Source organism: Gallus gallus, chromosome 3 (assembly GCF_016699485.2).
Source record: "Gallus gallus isolate bGalGal1 chromosome 3, bGalGal1.mat.broiler.GRCg7b, whole genome shotgun sequence".
NCBI lineage: Eukaryota > Metazoa > Chordata > Aves > Galliformes > Phasianidae > Gallus > Gallus gallus.
Window position 1 is genome coordinate 105,896,523 of NC_052534.1, and position 23,407 is coordinate 105,919,929.

A 23,407-nucleotide genomic window follows, 5' to 3' on the forward strand; every position below is an offset into this window, starting at 1 on the left:
GAGGGGAGGGGGCGGGCGGGTGGGTGGGCTGCGAGGAGGGAGGGTGGGAGGGGGAAGGGCTCCCCCCCCCCCCCCCCCCCCCCCCCCCCCCCTCCGCCTGAGAGGGATTCGCGGCGTGAGGAGATCCGAGGGTGCGTGAGGAGGGGGACGCGGGCCGGGGGGTGGGCGCAGCCCCCTCGGCGCTCCGAGTTGCAGCCGCGCGGCTCCGCCGCTCCTGAGGGCGCGGGGCGGGCGGGAAGGTGCCCCCCGGCTGCCCGGAGCTCGCTGCTGCTTCTTCGTCTTTTTATCCTGTTTTGTGTTCCCCCCCCAACCCCCCCTCCACTCCCGGGCGTGGGGAGGACGAACTCGCGGCGGCGGAGTCCCCTCAGGCTGGGTGGGTGCTGGCTCCTTCGTTTATTTCTTCATTCTTCTTTATTTTTCGGCTTGTTTGGGGGTTGTTGGCTGCCGACTTCGGGCTGGGGCCGCCTCAGGGGCTGCGAACCCCGAGCGGGGCTGGGGGGGCCCTCTCCCTCATCCCTCTTTTCCCCCTTTTCTCCCTCTCTCTCTCTCAGCCCTTTCTCCCCTCTTTTCCCCTCGTTTCTTTCCGGGATCCGACCCCTGAGGGACCGATCACCCGTTCTGGGGGAACCCCGCTGCTTTCCTACGGATATGTGGGGGAAAAGGGCATTCCGCCGCCCCCCGGGCTGTGCCGCTGCCGGGGCTTTGCGGGAGGGCTTCGGGAAGGGCGAAGGCGTCGACCCGAAGGGATTCGTTTGTGCGGGATGGGGAGAAGGACCCGGCGACAAATCGTTCCTAAAACGTGTGCGGAGGGTTTGGGCGGGGTGTCAGCCGCTTGTTTATTCCCTGCTTCTCGGGTAGAGCGGCTGCGGTGCTTCGCTGTCGGTGCCCGGGCTCGCTCGGGGCTGAGCGGTGCCCCTGAGCCCAGCGTGGCCGGGGAAGGGACAGGGGATGCTGCCCACCCACCCTGCCCCGCTCCGGGGCTGAGCAGTCCCGAGTTCTGTGCTTTTCCGCCTGTTTTTCGGCTCAAATCGCACGTATGAGGCAGGTTGGGCTGAGTTCTTCCACCTCTGGTGGGATTTTCGGCTGTTTTGCAGAGTACTTCTTTGGAATGTTTTTTTTTTTTTTTTTCTTCCCCCCTTTCTTTTCAGTGGGTCTGCAGAAAGCTGTGGATGGATGGTGTTGTTCCATTCCCCTCGTGTGGGGGACAAAATGCTTTTTTGGGGGTGGGGAGGGAAGAAGGAAGAGGAAAATAAAGGCTGTAAGCACGCTGCCCGTGGGGTCGGGTGTATCTTAATTTGTTCTCCTGCTCGTTGGGACTACAGATCAGTGGATTTAAGTACAGAACGCACGTGAGCTGAAGCTGGGAAGGTTTAAACTTTGCAGGGAGGAAAAGTGCTAACCTGACGGCCAGGGCTTGGCAATGTGGGGGTGGATCTGCTGGACACCGGCTGTGTGCCCTCAGTCCAACTCTATAGGGATGGAGGGGAAGGAAAGTGGGGGAAAAACTACAATTTGCCTGTAAGACAGCATGTAAAAGACATTGTATTGGAGAAGGGAAAACTGATGGAGAAAGGCTTGGTGCTGTGCAGACGGTCTGTGGGCTCCCAGAGTCCTGAAGTGCCTGCTTGCATCCCGTGCATTGAGGAGCTCATTGCTGCAGGGCTCATCGGGTACACTGCTTTCTTCCTGGGATGGTGCGGCTGGTATTTGATTTCCTCCATGGATAGGAGAGGAGGAGTCCTGTGCAGTTCTTTTCCCCGAGATGATTGCATTTTCTTTGGCCTTGCTGTACCCTGCCTCATTAGTAGGAACTGCATCTATATTTATTTACCATTACATCGGGTCCCTCGAGATGTCGGGTGTAGTTTGGAGTAGGTATATATGGATTTATCACTCTCAACATTTTTTTTCCTCTTGTCATGCTACGGCCAAATCGTTCAACAGCAGGGAACAAACTTAATTTATTTCTGCGTTTTGCATCTCCCTTTTTGCCATTTCTCTTCCAAATTGCTAAGAAAACATTGCTGAGGCACAGGTGGGGGAGGGAAGTAGGAGAGAAGTGAGAAACGGATGGGATATAGCAGTGTAGGGATGTGTTTGTTAGCTGCATGTTCTAAGACCTGTGTGAAAGAGCGGTGCTTGATGCTGTATCAGCTAACGGGGGTTTGGGAATGCTTTTTTCCCTTCTGTGAAGATTATTCTTCAGCCCCATGACAGCCACAACTTTTCTGTATGGTTGACGGGATTGTCTGACGAGCCTGGGCGTGAGATGAGGAACAGGGGAGGAACAAGGAACTTGTGTCTGCTCAGCTCTGCCTGCTCTTCCTCCTATCGTTCCTTCAGCACAGCGCAGGCACCCGAACAGGCATCAGCATTTTTACTCCTGTGTCATCCAACTCTGTTCAGAGCAGGTCTAGACGACATTGTGGTATGCAGACTGCCAGCTGTGTTACAGGAATGCTACCAGAGGTGAAATTGCAGGGTATTTAAAGAATGGTAAGGAAATCTTCAAGGAAATACTGTGTGGATGAGGCCTGCTTATCTCTAGAACTACTTTATTAAGCGGTCTTGAGCAATTCTTTTCTATTTTGTTGACCTTTCTAGAAAACATGCATCCCTCCAGTACTGCGATATGGTAATTCCACAGAACTGGGAGCCAGCGTCTGCTGCAGAAAGCTTGCTTCTACTTCTGAGGCAGTGTCTGTGCGGGTCTTATGGGTCTCTTTCAAAGCGATATTAGAAGTTCACAGCCGCCCAGTGTTTGGAAATTGAATTTATTATGAAGCGTTTACTTTATAGTGATGATCCGTGGTTCGTGGAAGTGTCTGATGTGTGTTTTCCTCGGTGTCTGGAGCAGGGAAAACGGGGGCTTCTGACATTGGTTTTTAAAATGGTTTTTATTTTTAATAAAATTAATTGCCATTAAGCATGAATTTCCAGATGTTTTGTGCCATTAACTTTTGGGACTGCACTTTGTTGAACATCAGCAAGGCTGAGATGGAATTTGGGCTTTTAGGATATGGTGTTTGGGAGAGGAGTTGGAAGAATGAATGAAACCGAAGCGTGAGCAATAAAAAGCCCGGCACTGTCTGCTTCATAAAGGCATCTCTGAAGACGTTTGGTTGTATGCAGTAGGAAATGAACAGATTTGCATCAAACGAACAGCACGTTTGAATCTGAAAAAAGCAACTTGTGTTTTACTGTGATTTCTGTGCAGAGCTTTTAAGGGCGCTACAGAAACACACATTACAGCACTGGGATCTGTGGCGAGTATTTCTCATCTCATGCAAAGTTTAGGATTTGAAATGGAGCTCTTGAAGGGGTGCTGCCAACTTGAGATTCCTGCTGCAGAGGAGCGTGTCTCCCTTTCTCCCCTGCCTTTATGCAGCTTTGACACTTCTAAAGTCGCTGAAGTCGATTTCACTTTATGCTGATTTTAATGGAGCAGGCGTTGGATCTGCATGCGAGCCCTCGTAGGATTGCCCCTTTAGTTATACCTATGCTGATAATATTATCTTGCGTATTATCAATGGAGTGAGACCACTGGCATGATTATAGTGGGATTTTTAGGAGGTAATGAGGAGAAATGGCATTTTTTTGGTCAACTCCCATCCTGAGAGCTGTTTTTATATATTAAGATTATTAATAAACTGTATTTTAGCATTCTAGTGTTCCTCTATTGACTAAAGCTCCTTTCTGACATGTACAGAGATTAGGGCAGCTGGGCAGCCAAGCACACTAAGAGTTCACATTTGAGCACTCGGTCATGCAAACTGATTGTATGTTAGCTATGAATGCCATCGCCAGCGTTCATGCTAAAGGTGAGTGTTTGGACAAGTGCTTATAAATTGGGGAACAAAGCGAGGAGGAACAACAGGGTACGAAAAGAAAGTGTTATTTTTGCTTTTGCAGGTGACAAACCAGGGTGTAGAGGGATTAAGGTGCTCAGGTTCCTGCATGGAGTCTGTGGCAGTAATCAGTCCTTGATCTCCAGAGTTTGTCAGGGTTTTAATTGCAGCGTTTCTTCCTCCCCTTGTTAATTGGCTTACTTCCACATTTTAAAAATAACGTCTGGAGATTCTTTTCCTTTCTTCCAGTTTCAAACTGGATAGCCTGAAGTTTTTTTCTTTTTCAGTCGAGCCTTGCAAGGAAAGGGTTGGAAAGCTTCGTCTAAACAGCACCTCCCTGACGTCTGATACTATCTCGGAGCAGCCTCTGACAAGTGAACCCTCTCATTGAAATCATGTGAGGAATTTTGTTACTCAACACTGAAGATCTTCTGGGGGAAAGGAGGTTGCAAACTATTAACTATGTGGTCTTCTTTGCAAGCTGGCACAAAAAAATGTTCTTATGCGTGGAGGCAGTCATGTGGTCTGCAGAGAGGAGCAGAGAATGGGCTCTGTAGTTGCTGGCCGAGTGAAAATTTCATCTTGCCACTGTGAGAAATGCATTTATTTCTGTGCTGTGCCTGCTGCAAAGAGATAGAAATGCTTGAATCCTGGTCTTTCTTAAAAATTGCATTGTTTGATTTCCTTCCCCTCTCCTCCCACTCGACTGGGTTAGCCTGCGGCCATGAAAGCAAATGGAGAAGCTTTTATGGTAGAGAACCTTAAAAATCATATATTGTCTTTGGGATGCTTCTGTTCTGTGCTGGTACGCTCAGGTTGACCAAAAAGGTCGTTGTTCATGCGGGCTTCCTGCATAATGTGCTGCTGAGCAAAGTGCTCGTTTCACAGTTATGAAACTGCTGCTATCACAATTACTGCATCGTAAAGCCTAACCTAATCAGAAGTGATCGATTTATGGCCACAACTTGTGTGGTGCACTGCTAGAGTAGGACTCTGATGGTTCAGATTTGATTCATTATGGCTGAGCCACTGTCCTCCTTTACTACTCCCTGATAAAATAATACTTTGTACCTTTGCCTGTGAATCTTTACGTGCTTTATGAAGATATCAGTATTTTAAAAGTAGAGAAACTGAGGCATAAAGGCTGAGTGACTCACTCAGAGCCACACATTGAGTCTGTGACAGTTGTACACAGCTACCTCGGTTCCCCAGCTGCTGCACACTTACACCTGTGATACACTAATATGCTGTCAATAGATGGAATTTCTTGGCTAGTCTTGTAATGCACTCAGTACAAATGCCTGAGTCAATGAGGTTTCTTTATTTATTTTACAGCAACGGGAGAATTTCCCATCTTCCATTGACTTCTGTGGTTTGACACTCGTCATCCTCATTTATTCTATTAATTTTATTGCTTTTAAAGCTGTTAGGTATTTTCTTTTTCCCTTTCTATCAGAGCAAGAGAGCCATTGGGATAAATTTCCTTATAAGACCATAAGGGATGCACCTTTTTCTTGTGTTGCTTTTCTTTTCCTGCTGTGTTTAATAGGAATTTTTCAGCGTTGGACTTCAAATCTATGTTAAGAATGCGCATGCATGATTGTAACAGTTTTGATTCAGTGCCATGTTAACCTGGACATCAAAGTATTGAGCAGTTGCTGGTTTGATGTTCTTCTTTATGCATGAAATAATCTAGGACTGGTTATTCTACTTGTCTGTGTGCAGATTTCCCTTTCCCAGTTCTTAATCAAAGCTGCATGCAGAGTTTGAAGTTAAAGACTGCTCTTAAAACTGGGAACTGCTGTAGTGGAGTGCTTCTGACAGAGTGAATTCTGCTTCATCTTTCCACGCAGCCCCAGAGTGTACGGAAGGTCAGTTAACTCTTTCTCCTGCAGGATTTCCATAGGAATGTTTACTTCATTTCACGGTGGTTTTAGTGCAGTTACTGTCCTGAAACGTGTCAGCAGGTGTAGCTAATCAGGTTTTATATACATATACACACCAAGAGGACTTCTGTGGTCTGGCTGGACAGGGACCTAGCTTTGTGTGCGTGCCTGCAGCATGTTGGCAGTGCCTTCTTCCAGTCGCTGTTTGCCTTCTGAGTTGGGTGTTGCTTTCAGATCTATGGAAAAATTTTTTGCAGCTGGAGGAAAACAGATTTTATTACGTGCTTCATAGATGGAGGGGCCTTCTTTTGTTCTCCTACGTGTAAGGAATCTATGGAGGTTAGATTAAATTTGTAGAAATCCCATTCACTGCTGTGGTCGTAGATGAGGTATTAATATTGGACTAAGGAAGTAATTTGCGAGCCAGGCATGCAAAATATATTAATTATGTTTGGTTCTGAATCCCCCCATCTCAATCTCTCTTGCCTAGAATTCCTGGCTTTGGTTTCCTCTCCACTTTTGAACTTAGTTCAGAAACCTTCTTTCCTTTTCACTTTCCGAAGTTCGTCAATAAAACAACTCCCACTGAAACAATACTGTGGGCTGTTCTTTCAGCGAGCATTGTGAGCAGCTGGTTTTATTCTTCTGATAAGCTATGTCCTATCAATTAGGAAGTGTAGCATATAGTCATTTCCTGCATTTAGAACTGCCCATTTCTTATGTGCTCTGAAGCAAGCCCTGAATCTGCTTTTTGTTCTTCCAGTGGTACTGCAATACTAATGGAAGCAGAAAGCATTTAGTTAGTTCATAAAATACAAGCGCCGCTTCTACTTGGGTATTTATTCTGACCTTTATTTTGGACACTTTCTCTGCCATGATCAGATTCTCTGGTTACAATGTCAGCTTTCACTAGGAGTCTCTTTGTGATTTCACTGGCGGGGCTTTGGAGTTGGAGCTGCTGGGTGTGCAGCGGCTCTGACGTGTAAGTAGTACTCAAAGGTTGAAAAGGAAAGTTCTTGTGGCAGTGAGATGTCAGCGGGCCCTCTCGTTTCTAGGCTCCGCTGTAAGTCTTGCTTTATGACCCAGGGCAAACTTCTTGACTCGCCTGTGTACCGGCGTGTAGTATGAATACAATCCTTTCAGGGCTGTTGAGATGTTTGCATGTTCCAAAAGTATTTGAGGATTCTTGGCTGGGTGGTGGTGCGTGCTGCTCTTGGTAATATAAACATGAATGACATAAGTGTATTTACACAGAATAAGAAGTAGTTATTTAAGCTAATACTGATTTTTTTCATGCCAGAGATGGGAGAGGTAAGCAGTTCATCACCAGTTTTCTCGGCCCAGTTGTGTTATGCATTGTTTCCAGACCTCACGGGTGTTTTTGCTCTGACTGTTTGTGTTTCGCAGGGGCTCCATCTGCTTGATGGAGCAGTGCTGTGTAGTGATAAGGACAGCGATCTGAAAAAGAAGAAACTTACTGAACTTGAAACTTATCCCTCCCTCTTTAATTTCCTTACCCATAGAAGTAGAATGATGTTAACATATTGGAGATTCATAAAATTTAAGGTGAGAACAGACAATTAAATCACCTTGTCTGATATGTTTTATATGCTTTATATCACAAGTCTTTAAATTTTAATCATTTACTCTGAAGCTGAGACCAGTAACTGATGTTTGGCAAAAAAAAAAAACACTTGGACAGCTTTCCAGCCCTGAGTGTCCATCTCCAGTAATTTCAGACTTCCTCACTTCTCCTGGCAGTGTGTGCCATCTCACTGCTACAAGTAAGTGGCTGAATTCTAATTTGAATTTGTCTAACTTCTGCCGCTGGTTCTTGTTATGACTTTCCTGACAAGATTAGAGCCCTTTAGTATCCAGTGCTTTCTTGCCATGGAGGTACTTACACTCTGTAATCACGTTAGTCAATTGATAAGGAAACAGAGTTGAGCTTTTAAGTCTCACTCTGAGGCATTTTCTCCAGCACTCAGATCATCCGGTGATTCTTCATGGTCTCCATTTATTTTTAACATAGTGGAAACCAAACATGGTAAATGTTTCAGTCTGCCTCTTATCCACGCAGACTATCAAGGTGCAGTGACCCTTTATACTACGCAGCTGTTAAAAAGGTTTGTAGGACCCCTTTTCATGGGGAAATCCTGCTCTGACCCTGAGGTTCTTCCTAGCGAAGTCTGCCGCTTAGCAGTTATGGTTTGCATTTCTTAGTTTACAAATTTGCCTTTGTTTTCAGATATGTTTTGCTTTTCTGGGCACAGTTAAAGCAGATATTCAGACCTCTTTCTTTCGCTGCCCTTTCCTCATAGTGATGTACTGTTCTCATAGGCATGGTGATGGACACAGATTTCTATCTGCAGTGAAAAATGTTGAACTGCATCAGACTTTAAATTTAGTGACAAAAAAATTGACGTGGTGCAGTACCAGGGAGTACATGAAGAATGCTAACGGGCAGCTCTCAGGAAGCACCAGTCAATATGGAGCAGCCGACGTGGATCTCCGCTAGAACCAAAGTACGCTCTGTGCACATAATTCATTCTTTCTGACTACATTTGTAATCTCAAGGAATGAAGTTAGCCTTTTATCGAGGCATTTTTTCCACGAGTACATGCTGACTGGCATTACTGCTGTCCCTGTTCTCTAAATCTTTAGCGAGATAATCTTTTTTCTGTTGGCTTGCCTGGGCTGGCACACTGCTGGCCACTGCACAGCGCTCTGGGTTTGCTCCATGCCCTTTTTGAGCATCAGCATAATGTGAGCATCCATCCTGAGTGGTGGGTTCCCTCATTAATCCCTCATTTAAAAAAAAATTGATTGGTAAGAGGAACATCCTATGGTGTTTTATTCCTGAATGTCCACAAGTACAAAAGTGGAGTGCTTCTGGGGAGGCCACAGTGCATCTCTGGCAGATTGCACAGCTGGGTGGGAGCAGAGAACTTCCTAACCCTTACAGGTGCCTACTTTGGGAGACACTTGTGAGTTAGCCCTCAGTTCATTCCATGGGCAGAATTCTGATAAATGTTGATGTCACCTTGTCACACTCAAGTCAATTCTGTTTTATTTGTAGCAATATGCCTTGTTACTTTTTGTTCAAAACGCAGCTGCCTTCACTTGGCTGTTCCTTTGAATTCCCTCTTCCTATGCCAAACTGATTTAGCCTTTACTCCCTCCATGTTGCAGCTGTAATCAGCACTGCACGTGAATGTCTCTTTCTGGTAGAGAGGCAGTATTTATGTTGTTGATTTTTAGGATGCTGTGTCATAGAGAATCCTGAAACCAAACCTGGTTTAAATACCATTGTCAGTAACAAGTGATGTAGGTAGCTTTGTTGTTGCTGGCTTTCCTTTTTCTTTTGTTTCTTTTCTTTAAAGGTATGTGAAAGGACTTGCTCCATTGAAAAGCATCTGTTTCGAAACATGCAGTCCAATCAGCTAAAATGCAGTGAGGTCAGGCGCATATCTGAAGTTTGGGATGTCTGCTTCCTCTCTGGCGATTGGGTGGGAAATCTGCCAGGGAGATAGGCTTTGAAAAAAGGTTTGGAAGGGGCATGAAAGGGAGAACTGAGGCACAACGTTTTGGAGGCTGGAAGAGGTGCTTTAAAAGAGCCGTGCTGTTTTACTGTTTGAAATCTGAGGTGCGGCCCAGTGGAAGTTTAAGACAAGTAATAGAGACTCAAAAATGTGTGCTGTTTTGTGGGACATGAATATTTCTTACAGTGCGAGCCTCTGAGCTCAGCCAGCAGCTTTCCTGCCTCCTCACTAACTCGGTATCTGATTTTTCTGTTCCTCTGCTGTCTTCTTGCAGGAGTTGTTTATTGACTGAAATTGTTTCCATATGGCTGCAATGTAGAGCTTGATTACATTAAATGTGGCGCTTTCCTGTGGCATTGCAGTGCTATGAGAAGCTCATCCCGCTTTTTTTCTCCTTCCAACCTCCCTTTCTTCCATAGAATTTTGTTTTCGGAATGTGGAACTTGCTAGGTATTATCTTCCCTGCTCTGAGGCTTGTATAACTGGAAAGCTGGGATCCAGTTCTTTTTTCGGTCTTCATACTTGATTGCCTAGGTGGGTTAAGCTTGCTCATAAATTGCTGATAAAATACTTAAGATGAAGATTAGAATGACGTGATTGCAGCTTGAGAGCATTACTGGAGCTGGGCCCTGAGGTGCTAAGCACTGTACAAGTATGCAGACAGGAGATAGCTCTGGAGCTAAAGACTTAGTGCCCATCAAGGCACTCCATTTAGATTGCGTTTGCTTACACTGATGATCAGTTTAAATATTGCTCCAAGTAGGTGTTAAAATTCCAGTGCTCGGACACTTCATGATCCTGAAGGGCCAAATTCACCACTTATCAGGAGTCTGGAAACTCTGTCTAGTTTGCAGACAGCAGATCCATTTAATAGCAGATGGATGCAAGTATCTTTGATAGAATGAAAGTAGGTTGTTGGTTAAGTTAGCTTATAGAACTGCGGTTAGCTGAAAAAAACAGCATCTCCACTCTCTGTAATTTTGCTTGCTTTCTTACAGACTTGTGTTTACAACCTGGACTCAAAATTGTCTTTTTAATTAAATATATATATATATTTAAATACACTTTCTTAACCATATATATTATTGACATCTAATGTAATGCTTATGTTCCTTGCAGTGGATTTGAACAGCATCTAGGCAATGTAGTTTTACTTTGGGTGTCACAAACAAAGTGAAGGCAGTGGAGTGATGGGAGTCACCGTTGGCTGAGCACGTGGAACCAGAATGTGATGAAGTAGTAAGCCACCTTTTGACAGTAGTAGCTACTCTTGCATGCGCATAGAGAATATTTTCTTCATTTCGGTATATTCAGATAGTTGAGATCACAGGCTGTTTAATTCCATATGGAGAAACCATTCGGGAGCTATAAATGCAAAGATGCTTGTTTCCCTCTCCTAACATAAGGTGGAAAAAAATGCAGAATGAGGTTGACTAATACAAAAATCGTTCAGTAGAGGACGCAACAAGGTTCAATTCATTTAATAAAGATAATTCATGTGTTTTCACTAAAGCATTTTAAAATGCAAACCATGTTTCTTTAACCTTTTTGTGCATCTAGCACAAGGTATCAACTTTCTTCTTTAAGCCTCTCCGAAGCCTCCTTCACGGAGCTCCTTCACACTGACAAAGGTTAGATAGTAAGCTATTTACTTTTCTGTGATTTGTCAAACCTATTAAAACAACACGAGTTGATGAAGGCTCTCTTGTGTTTTATGTGAGTTCAGATATTTAAGTGTGAAATAAAACCAGTGCAGTATATCTTTAATTTCCATTAAGTTTCAGTGCTTTTTTTGGTGCATGAGTCTTTAAAACAAGATATAACAGATGTTTAGAGGTAGTAGGAGTGCTCTCCGGGTTTCACAACAACTAAACTGGGACTCTATTAAGGAAATTTCCTTTTTTAATTAACAAGTGATCACAGAGCTCTAAGACCTTTCAGACTTAATCATAATTAATTCTCTATTGTTTTTGCTTTTGACAGGCTTACTGTCCACTTTCCAAAGAAGACATTGGCCCTTCCTCCAATTATTTGTTGAAACAATTTACTTTCCAGCCTCCCCCCTCCTCCCTTCATAGTAGGAACTGCTTGGAAATCTGCTTCAGGTGCCGTCTTGGGTGCTGCTTCCCAACTCTGTTCTATGGTTGCTGTCTCTTTGGTATAGAAAACTGCACAGTGCAGGGATTTAAACACTTTTTTTTCTCCTTGCCCTCTCCAGAAATTCAAGTCTGTAGCGTGGACCTTCCTATTAATAGCGTGCTAGGTGTCCTGCAAACAACTGTATGAGCAGGATGGTCCATCAGACTTCTGATAAGAATTACTTCTGAAAAAAGACTGCAGGCTCAGCGTAGTGCTGTCGTTGCAGTGTTATCAGCACGTCTTGACTGCAAATGTAATTTATATTTTAAATGTTGAAAAGAGGAGGTACAATTGTATGGAGATGTGATGTGGGCAGTCCTGAGCCCTCCTGCATCGCTTTGGATGTGCTGGGGCTGAGCTCTGTGCATTCAGAGCACTAAGGAGAGTCTTGTCCATGCCTGGTGTTCACAGAATCCAGTTAAGCTGCAATTAATATTTCTCCTGTTGCATCTTGATTCTTTCTTACCTCTTTTCACAACTCCTATGAACAGTCCTTTTCATACTTGTTCCTGTGCTTTTTGCAGTTCGTTTCCAGTTATAAGCAAAGCTTAAAACCCATTTTAACTCATGCTTTCATCAGCCACAGATCACAATTGATTTAGTGATGTTCTCAGGTTCCTGAAGCCACTAGACCAAAATGTGCATCTCTACCTCATAGTCCTTAGAAAGGTCATCTTCTTAGGGGAAGAAATGTCTTTGTAGTCCATGTGTTGCACCAGCACCAACAAAATCCATGTGAATCATCGTGTGCTTGCACGTTTAGTTTTTAGAGCAAGTTGCACTGGAAAATTGCATTGTCAGGGGATGAGGTGCAGTCCAACCTGAGCAGTTCAGTGGTGTGTTGGGGAACTCAGTAAAATGGGGAAACTACAAAGATTGTTTTGTATAGATGAACCCTTGCATTTTTCATCCTGTCCCCTATTCTTTCCCTTTTCCTGTTATTGAAAGGTGGGCCTTCTAAAGTCTTTGATAGTAGCTCTGAGATGTATTTGTCCTGCTGAATGGAATGCCAGGCACAGGGGAGAGTTAGAGGGCAGTTTTTTAACTGGAGTTTTATATGGCAGATTTCTGTGAGTTAAGTGAGGTTCCTGCTCTGCTGCATTGGTGTGTGCACCTAAAAATAAGGGTATGTGTATGTCTTTAAAATACAGCTTTAAGCTAGGCCCTGATCTACAGTAAGGACAGCGCTATGCTAACTTGAACCTCTGAATATAGGTGGATGAGCATGGTAACGTTTACTTCAGAGGTGCACATCACAATGTGGAGTCTAAGTTGTGTTAAAATCAGGTTTAATAAATGAAAAGCAGCGCTGGTCAGGTCAGAAGTTTGCCTTCTCTAATGCACAGTGCAGCTGTGGATGCTGAGGAAAGACTCTAAGGACAGGGTGAACACTGATACCAGTATGTACTTGAAGATAGCCACACAGCCTGGTTCAGGCTTTCAGTATAGCTTTTGTATCCCATCTATTCCAGTCAAAGAGGGGTCTATGCAAGTTAAACCCTTAATAGAGCCTTTGTCTAGACAAGCTGCCATTCCCAGCTGTGACCATTGCAGTGTTCACCTATTCAGTGTCACATACCTGGAGGCTGGGTACCCCCTGTGGAGTGAGATTTTCATAGTTCAGCTCCTAGTGAGCAAATGCCTTTAAGTCACTTTATTTTTTCTTTTCTCTCTGATATCACAATTCTGTCCTGTCTTATACCACCACCTAAGGCATGGCCAAATACTGTCATTTAAGTCACCTCTGCTGGACAGTAAGGAATCTCTCCCCACGTTCCCCCTCCTGAAGTTGCCATCCTCACTGATCTCCTTGTTCAGTCACACACTTGGTTCACACAGAGTTGGTTGGGATAATACATACCTGCGCACAGCTTCACATCTGATCTGGCCCAGGCAGTTTCTGCCCACAGTGACGTGGGCAGCATTCACACAAGCTGCTGCCTGGGCTGCAGGGCCTCCTGAGTGGTGGTAGCAGTGGAGGTGTGCACAGCCCGGCTTTTCACTGATACATGTGGATCTGGGAAAATGCATGTCTGTGTCCAAAGTAGCAGGAATGTTACAGAATGACAGCAGCAAGTCTCTGCGTTTTAGGTTATCTGCAAACACCTATAGGACTCTCAGTTACTGTTTAACTCCTGTTCTGTGTGCTCTTTGTACGTAAGAACTGAGTCTGCTGTCCTTTAGAAAACTGAGTTTGTTTTCTGACCCGTTGGTACCTTTTTGGTGTGGTGTGAGTGCTGTTTGTCGTTTCCCTTTCTTATAAGCTGTCTGCAGTGTATACATCTTTAGATCACAGTAGGCTTTCCTTTCTCTTGCACAGAGTTTCTAACACAGTACAGCAGTGCTAATTCTTTAACTGAGGGGAAAAGGAACCAGAAACAGCGCTGCAATGTTGTTTCCATTAGTTGCATTATTAGAAGCACAAGGGTTAGTACCTTTCACCAGGTGTTTATCTTTTCTGATGTTATTTTGATGTATGCATAGAAAAAACATTTTGGTTTCTTTGTCGCTTTGCACCTGAACTAGAAACTGTAACCTATTTGTGGTACATAGCAGAGAAGTATTTTCTTTGCTACTTCTGGTTTAAAGTTCTTTGTGGGAGAGGAAGAAAAGAAAAACTGAGACTTATTTCCAGTGAAAAGCAAAATGAGAGGACGGCAGTATCTGAACTGAGCATCATCTCTGCTAATAGGAGCAAGGACAACAAAATAGGTTGAATGGTTCCTTACTCCCTCTGTTTTGGAGAGAGCAAGGGGAAGTGGTAGGCTGAGGAGAGTAATCTGCAGATACACCGCTGTGAATGGCATTTGCATTCCTCCTTGTGTGAGGCTGCTAACAGTTCTAATAGAAATGTATTGGAAATGGATTTTCTTAACCCAAAATGAGTAGCATGCTTGAGTTGCACTGCCGCTGCTGATTTCTATCCAAAGATTTCTGTTTTACAGCTGTGGTATTAAAAATTCATGGGGCAGCTTGAGATCAAAGCAAATATATGTTCCCTTTACTGTGTAAGCTGGGGTTTTGTGGAACGTATGCATTGCACCAATCTGTTTTATGTAGGTGTTGTTCTCCTAGCGGGGGCAGACAGCCTTTAGATTGACCTGAGATGTGGGGTTGTATCCCAGTGATTGGTGGTGGTCTGCTTCTCTGTTGTCTTCCCTTGCACTTAGGGGTAGGCCTGACAACATGGCCGAGGCTATCTTAACCAGCCTCGCAGTTAGGGCTTCAGGCTGCAGGCTGTTTCCAGGAAGGGGATGGTCTGTCTCTGTGTGTTTGCTCATTGCTGAGAACAAAGCAGCCCTGCTCTAGGTATTACAGGAGCAATCTCCTGATAAGGGCCTTCTGTTCATTCATATTTCTTCGCTGAATAACTTCCTCTTGCCTTTCTTTCCCACCTTGCCACACATGCTTCACATGAGCATGTGAAAGAAAGCAAACTGTCAGTACTGGAATCTTCTTATGAAACTCTTAGGTATTTTTTTCTTTGTGTCAGTTTTGAGAATCAGTGTATCATTGGATAATATGTCGATTTCCTTTCCTTCCTTTCCCACCTTGCCAGCACACAGGATCTCACTTTTGCAAAGAAAAGCATGTGGGTGTGAACCTTGACTGCTCTGGTTCAATAACACAGCAAAATACCTTGCGCTCCTATGGTTTCTGAAGGGCTGTGCTTGCTCGTCTTGAGGTATCTCTTTGAGATCCATTCATGCCAGTTTTACCTTGAGTTTTATTCCACTTCGAACATGCCCTGGTGGGCTGGTTTTTATGCGCTCTGTTGCCTTTGGACTGTGGGATTTGTGTGTGCATGTCCTGGGTATAGTTGAGCCCAGTATGCTGTTACTTTAAACCACTGATAAAAAGAAGGGGGAGGGAGGGGAGGCAAAAATCTGAAAAGCTGCTAGATCTTAAAGATTAATCAGCCTGGCTTAAATAGCAGGCAGGGCTACAATCGTTCCTTTCTACACATTGTTTCCTTTCATTCTGCTCTTGCAATGTTGTTTCTCCAGGGAAAGATTTCAAGCTACATAAGACTGTGTTCTTGTATTAATGTCAGGCTGAGATTATTTGTGTGAATATGTATGAACACTTACATTACCTGGAGTTACTCCCATTCTTTCTCGCTGGGTGGAATTATGGCCTTATATGGTACAATTGTTTATCTATTACTCTGTTTCTACACATCTGTGTCTGTATTTACAAACTCCTACTCTTGCATATGAGCTTCCATCCCACGTGAAAGAGTGACAGGGACTCCCTGGCCCGTGTAGATGATAAGAACAGTCCTACTTGTAAATATTCTGAAGAATATGCAGTAGTATTCTCACAGAAAGGACAAAGTCCTTTCCTAGGGTTGATGCAGTTAGCTAACTGGTTAGCATTGGCTTTTTTTTCATGTAAAGGGTGTATACTGCCATGCCTGAGGGCTGCTTCCTGCACACTTAAAACGCACAAACAACTCCTTCAGTTTTTGCAGTAATGAAGGAAATTATGTGGGTAACCTGGAAGGTGGGCAATGAGTAGGGTAAAGAAGGGGCAATTCCTAAGGCAGTTTAATCCCCTGGCACGGGCTTCGATGGTAGATCGATTTCCTACCAGCTGTTCATCCTCATCTTCACTCTCTGCTGGGGGTTTTCTCTGTTCTGTGCAGGCTAACTAGGCTATCAGAAGACAGACAAAGAACCCAGGAGCCAAGAAGCTGAAGAAGTACAAGAAGCTCTTCCTAATCAATATTTTGAATTAAGAATAACTTTTACTGAAAGAGTTAATGGTTTTATGACTCTACCACAAATTCATGCAAGTGGTAGCAGGCTACAAGGTGGCCCGTGGGTTTGCTCTGAGAAAGCTGGATTGTTTTTTTTTCTTCGAGTTAAGAAATATGAACTTAAACCATTTTAGGCAAAAGGAAAGGCTGGGGATAGCAGGCAGGTTTCATAGCTCTTCCAAGGCAGCTGGCAGACCTCGTTGGGTGCAGCCCAACGAGCCTTGGTATCTCCATCTGCCTTGGTATCTCCATCTGTAAGGGATGGGTTTTGCCACCACCTAGGGCTGTAATGAGAATTGATAGCTTTCCCTGGGCTCTATTGCTTGGAATAATATATGTGTGACTTAGAACTGAGAATGTGTGTTCATTTATCGAATAGTTTGATACCAGATCAGAGCTTTCATTTAGGGAAACAAATAGCTTCTTTTTTTATCTCACCCCATCAGGAGTGAACGTGGTGAAGCGAATGGCAAGGTGAGGAGCAGTGGGTGGAGTTGTTTGTCAGTGTTTGGGCCTTTGTTTGGAACAGTTTGGCTGCTGAGAGGGATTTAACTCCTGGTCAATAAAAGGTGGTTATTAGATCAACTGGTAAGCAAGGGAAGGTAAGTAAGAAGGCAAAACCTGCTTTTCCAGCATCTACTGTCCTGTCGCTTCCCTAATCATGATTTTTGGAGGTACAGTTTTTTTCTTTCTCCATATTTTTGCTGGACAGGGCGCTCACGGCTCCAGGCAGCAGGGGGAACAATTAGTGTTTCTCTTATCATGCGTAACATCTTGAAGAAACTGTCTTAAAGGCAACAATAAATGCTCTGCTAATAATGCAGACTAAACTGTACTTAAAAGAAGTCTGTATCCATCACTCTGATATACTGAAATAGCAATCTGCTGATTTGATGTCAGGATGATGAATTATGACCTTTTTATTATTTATTTTAAGGTTTGGTTGCAGACTTTATAAAAACAAAGTGTGTCTGGTTCTGGCTGCAAGGTTTATTGAATGGCTGGGAGAAGCTTTTAGATGTGGAGCACAATTGGTGATTTGTGCATATAAATATGCAAACAAATGCATTTACATCTACTTACGATTTATATTTGTCTATATAGGTAACTTACAGTGTATAAAATCACGGCCAGGTGTAAATCACTTATTTATATGCATGGTAGTGGCTAGAGGTCAAGTCATGGGTGGCACCTTTCTGTGCATGGGAGCTCCTGCATGTAGAGAGACAAGTTTAAGTTGGTGGGAAAGCAATTTAAGATGAAATAGGGTAAGGCACGTGTGGAGTGACACTGAGCTTGTGCAGATTTATATAAATTTCTCTGAGGTTTGATCATATCCTTCCAGTTTGTGCAGACAAGGCCAATGGAGAACATCCCTGAAAACAGTGTGCACATGTGTGGCTTTGCATAGCAAGCCCCATGCTGTGCTGCTGTGCTCTTGGACTGCCGGTGCCAGTGGAACAGCACTGGTCATGTAAGCTCACAGGATCTATGGGTTCATATGGGATCAGATCTGGATGAAAAAGTTGCACATCATTAGTCATTTGTTTTAAACTAAACTCAGGGAAATGGCTCTTTGACTGACCGAAGTTCAAGTTATTCATCTGCTCTGTTTGACCATGTGGGTGCTCGATAGCTTTGGTGCGCTGGTTGGCTTGCAGTGGCGTTGACTGCTTATCTCGGTGTCTTGAATTGGCTCAAGGTCTGGTATGAAATACCATCAATTGCCTTCTCTTATTCCTCATTCAGGCTAAAACTTCCCGTCACTGAGTAAATGTTTCCCTAAATCTATTGATGCTGCATTTGCAGCTTCCTACAATGGCAGTAATCAACTTTGCCTGATCAAAGGCTGGTTTAATTCTTAGAAACAACTTACTAGAACTGTCTGAGCATTTCCTCCATGTCCTGTGTGATACAACAATGTGGTCTGTATTTGTGTTGTTGTTGTTTGTTCCTTCAGAAAAGATGAGTGCTTTTGTTTGTTTGAATTTCATATAATTAAGGTGACTTTTTTTTTCCCCCTCTTAGTATCATAGAAAGAGATTTTAACCTCTGTCAAGCCCAGAAAGCTGATCAAAAAACCTTGGGCCTTCTCAGTGATGCAGAACTCTTTCAACTCTTTGAAAGGTTAGATAACAACAGGACAAGGGGAAATGGTTTTTAGTTGAAGGAGGGAAGATTTAGGTTGGATGTCATTTGGAAGTTCTTTACTATGAGAGTGGTGAGGTGCTGAAACAGCTGCCCAGAGAGATTGTGGATGCCCCGTCCATCCCTGGAGGTGTTCAAGACCAGGTTGGATGGGGCCCTGGGCAGCCTGGGCTGGTATTCGAGGTGGAGGTTGGTGGCCCTGCCTGTGGTGGGGGTTGGAGCTTCATGATCCTTGGGGTCCCTTCCAACCTGGGCCATTCTGTGAACTGTCACTAGATGAGGCAGGCAGTGCCTTTGTGTGGGAATGTCTGGAGAGTGAATTGTGGCAGACCTGTTGTGTGTAGGTGTAGATATTCATAACGTGTTTGTCTGATCCGTTAGGAACCTCCCAGCCATTCTGCTGCCCCATGATTGTGTCACACAGGGGTATATCAACCCAAGGATGGCTTTGAAGGATGCTGTTTGTACCAGTGTGTCAATTGCCAAAGTTAGCACTGTGGCACATAGATCGATTTAAATCAAAGTGGCTTAAAGAGGAGGCTGGAAACTTTGGGTTGAATAACTGAACTTAATTTTGCACATGTATTTTTTGCTTACTGTGAAAGAGAAGTAGAGTTGTGTTGATAACTTTCAGTTCCCTGACAGGTGTTACAAAAACCCAACCCATTGCATTACTTCCCATGCACTTATTACATGTTGAATTAGAAATAGTTAGTTCTCCTCATATTTCCCAGCTGACTTTTGTGTAGAAATCATGTCAAGTTACATTTGGATGGAAATTGGGATTCAGTTGACAGCGCAGTTTTGCTTGGCTTTATGGCTGTTGCAGTTGTGTCAAAATACAGATTTTCTTTTAAACTAAACTTATCAAATGCAGTGAGTTTTGACTGTGAAAGGTAAATTTCACTTAATTTCTTGTTACCTTGCCCTTCAGAAACATGGAAGTGGCGGAGCCCATCAACTTGCTTTTAAATGAGGAATAAAAATAAAACGAGAAACTGTTTTTCCTGCTTTTTGAATTCCCAACTGGTGTCTCAACTTTGAAATCTGTACTCATTGAACTGAGCTAAATAAGCAAAGTTAAAAAGAAAATGTTTGTTCTTTTGTACTCGCAGGCAAGGATACTGCTTGAAAGATGGGCTGGTATTCAATCAAACACTAGTTCTGGTGCTTACCAAGTGACTTCCACCAGTTCACTGGCTTGATGTTCCTCTTCCTTTGTAAAATGTTTGCAAAATATGCATCTTACTCGCTTTGTTAATATATTTAATATTGGACTACTTGGTCATGTGGTGCTGTGCATCTATGGGAGAGAATCTTCATCAGGGAGTCTGGTGACTGGGACAAGTGGTAACGGCTTTGAGGGTGGGTTTAGACCAGCTATTGAGAAGCAACTCTTGATTATGAGGGCATTGAGGCACTGACTGAAGCTACCCGGAGAGCTGTGGGTGCCCCATTGCTGGCAGTGCCTGATGCCATGGGTGGGCCCCGGGCTGGGGGAGCTGTCCCTGCCCACAGCAGGGGTTGGGTCTGGGCAGGATTTGAAGTCCCTTCCAACTCAAACTGTTCTGGGATTCCATGGTGGATGCATCCCCTGTCGTGTGGCATTGTCAGGGCTTTGGGGGAAGGCACTGCACCCAAGAGTTCATATTTGTGACCTGGAAGTTGTCCCAGAAAAGAGCTCACCACAAGCAACACACCGAAGAGCGTGCTCTTAAGATAATGTCTATGTGAAGTCCTTCAGCTGTTTAAATGATAGGATTTTGTTTGTTTTCTTCTCTTGTGCCTACCCTGCACATTATAAGGATGAGTCTCAGGGAAGGAACTGCTTAACTTGCCTCTGTGGAAGGTTCAGGGCAGGATGCTGGCCGGGGAGCGGGGCTCTCTGCCTGCTATTTTCAGCTTGTTTATCTTTTCAGATAATGCTTGCCCTGGCATCATTCATAGTACTCCTTTAACTTCTAAAGGCCTTAAATGCAAGGTAAACATAGAGCATCTCCTCCTACTGACTCCTTTCTAGCTCACGTGGGCTATTTAAGATGGCAGCAGTATATCCTTTTACTGACAAAGCAGTGGGTCTTGAGTGGATGGCGGAGCTGCAGCAAGGAAGTGCTAAAATTGGAACTAGCGCATAGAATAAGAAATGGTTTGAGCTCCGCTGAAGGCAAGATAGGAAAGTCGCCCTGCAATTGCTGGAGCAGGAGCTCAGTTTGCAAAATAAGCATTCTTAACAGATGCAACTTCTGTGCAGAAGTTAAAAATAAATTGAAAGGAATAGGGGGAAAAAAAAACAAAGTTGGGAAACAAATCCAGGTATCTGTTTGTGGCGGCTCTCAGCTTCTGAGTGTACTGAAGAACAAAGTTCTGAAATCTTGAAGCAGGAAATGTCTGCGTGCCATAATAGTTTCATTTTATCTCCTTTTAAAATATTAACTTTTCCTACTCCTGTGTCTGGACTGTTTTCTGTCCTAAAATGATAAAGCTTTGTCTACTTCTTACAGTGCTTAGGGAGAAAAATGGTGGTCTGTTATCTATAGGGATTGGAGGGTGCACAGATGTAGGGAAAACTCTGTGTAGTGAATGTGTACTGGGGACATCACTTAAGCAGTGATCCCCAGAACACTGCAGCGTGCTGGTAATCCTGCTAAATCCACTCTGACTGCTGAGTGGGAGAGCCCACCTGGGGCCTTGCATTCTCAAATGCAGAGAAGTTGTAGTACTGTTCCATCTTTGAAGTACTGGGATGTTTTAAGCTAACACATACTGAAATCAGATCAAAATGACCATGCCAGTTATTAGCTTTGGCCTTCAAAATGTTTGTGGTTTAAAAAAAAAAATAATAATCCTCATACTCCAAATATTATCTTGTTTTTCTGTATACACATAAAAAAGGTAAAAGCACTCAATGTTTACTCTTCATTTTTGAGAGCTGTATGTTGTGTGAAGTGTTACGCATGCACAGCATCTTCTGAATTCTTGCTTGCAGATTGCTCTGATGTCCCAGTGTACTTGATGTTGGTTTTAAATAGAATTTGTATGATCATGAGATCCAAGCTCCCTTAATGTACTCATCTCCTTCCAGTTTCTCCAACATTTCCTTTTCCTGAATGAGAGGATGCAGGAAGAAGGCAGAAGCACGGAGTGGAGGTATTTTGAAGGGCAGTTTGCAAGAGAATTTGGGCAGTATCAGAATCACCTGAAAGTTCACATGGAGAGTCTGAGGTGTGGGGAACCCAGGCAAAATTATTGCAGCTGGTGGTGATCTATGAGCATTTTGGGCAAAGGTCTCAGATACAGACTGATTTTTGGGCAGTCCTGTGCGGGGCCAGGACTTGGACTCAGTGATCCTCGGGGGTCTCTTCTATCTCAGGATATCCTGTGACATCAGAAATACTTTGTATAGGCAGTGCTGAACTAAGTCAGGTTGAACTGGAGAGTGAAACCGTCTGTCATGAGCACAGGGGCTGGGGGGTTCTAGCTAATGTTTCAGTTGCCTTTAGAAAAGGCAGTTTTTCTTTAATGAAGCAGAGCCTACGCTATGTTAATCCATGCTTTGCTCCAGTGATCAATGCAGGAAAACAGCATGCTGTGAAAATTTACCACTGCAGATCAATAGCCCCCAGCTACCCAACTGTATTAAAGATAATTGATGGGCTGAGGGGATCTTGTAAACACTTGTTTGTCCCATCAGCAGGTTTGCTTGTGTGTTTGACAGTAAGGATAGCTGCAGAGCCGCTGTCAGCTGTAAATGTATTTCTGGTTTTACTTGGGATGACTGCAGAATGTGCCTTTATTTGTCTTTTAGACCACTTTAGCATTTCGAATGTGATTAGACATCAGTAATGAAATGAATCAGTTGATAGCAAATCTTATAATTTTTTTAAAAGCAAAAACAACCAAAAAACCACCCTTATTAATGCTGGGTGAATTGAGATTTGAAGAAGCATCCAACTGGCTTTGGCTCCAAGATGGCGTTGTAAGGGATAAACGATCAAGGTTATGCAAATGCGTGAATTGATCAAAACTGGTGATTTAAATCACTGATTTGCATCTGCAAGAGGAAGCTTTGATTTAAATCATTGATTTTAATCTTGTTTTGGGATTGTACTTTCATTATTTTCCTAAAGACAGGTTGATTTTCATTGGCTGGTAACTATTTGAGGCATGTTTATTTGCAAACAAGCAGAGCTCTTAAGTTAATTTCTTAATTTCTTGCTTTGGGCAGGAGACAGAATGCTTGACTAGCAGGGTAAGTGGGGCAGGAACGTGTCTTTAGGCAGGAACATAATTGAACTAATCCTTATTTAAGTTCCTAATGTTTATATTTTCCAGAAATGGCAAGCAAGCTCTGTATAGATAAGGATTGGCACTGAAAGTGAAAAACCAAACCTCACTGCTCTGCAATTTGTGTTTAAATGTAGCTGTCTTAAAATGCCAGTTAAAAACAACCAAAAAAAAAAAGAAGAAAACATCTTAAAAATGTTTTACATTTTAAAACTGATTCATTAAACAAAGAAAGCATTATCTGCAGTTAATGAACTGAACTGTTTGTGGATACTGTGTCCTTCAAGGTTTCAAAGTTGGCAGATCTTTATTCTCTTACCTCCTTTTATTCACAGATTAGAAGAGGAGAAAACAAGCTTGCCTGCTGGTTTTTTTTTTAACTCCCAGTTGTTTTTTCAGCTTTTCAGTGAAAAAGCCATTGAAATGAATTAGATGAATAAACTGAACGGAACAAAATGATGGCTATGTGCAAAAGCAGGCAAAGGTGTCTGAGCAGTGGTGGCTCTGCTTCCAGGTGTTTGTGCTGCACCTTCCACCAGTTAAGGAGTCTTATTTGCTTCCCATCCTCCACGTTAGTGCTCTCTGCTAAATATTTTACATGCGACTTCAGACAACACTGCATTCAGCTTCTGCTTTGGAGACTTTGGTCAAAATGGTAACAGACCTTTGAAAGAAGAGAATTCAAAAAGTAATTCAAAAACCGTTTTGTTCTTTCCTTCTGAAATGTGTCCAATATGAATACAGATATTTTCAGAGCATTTTTTATTGGCGAATGCAATCTAGTTTGGTAATTGAGGT

General features: G+C 43.5%; 1 protein-coding gene across 33 annotated transcripts in view; it reads left to right on the forward strand.

The window, feature by feature from the left end:
• Window positions 1-23,407, forward strand: part of HMBOX1 (homeobox containing 1) — a 126,102-nt gene that overhangs the window by 337 nt on the left and 102,358 nt on the right. For 14 of the 33 annotated variants that reach the window (XM_015285115.4, XM_040697242.2, XM_040697256.2 and 11 more), the window contains exon 1: window positions 88-131. The exons of 14 other annotated variants lie outside the window; for them this stretch is intronic. The gene's annotated coding sequence lies outside the window, so the exon portion shown is untranslated. Of the gene's footprint in view, window positions 1-87; window positions 2,497-4,135; window positions 4,246-23,407 lie in introns of those variants that run through there. 5 more of the 33 variants (XM_040697235.2, XM_025148796.3, XM_046938966.1 and 2 more) reach the window with 4 other exon arrangements.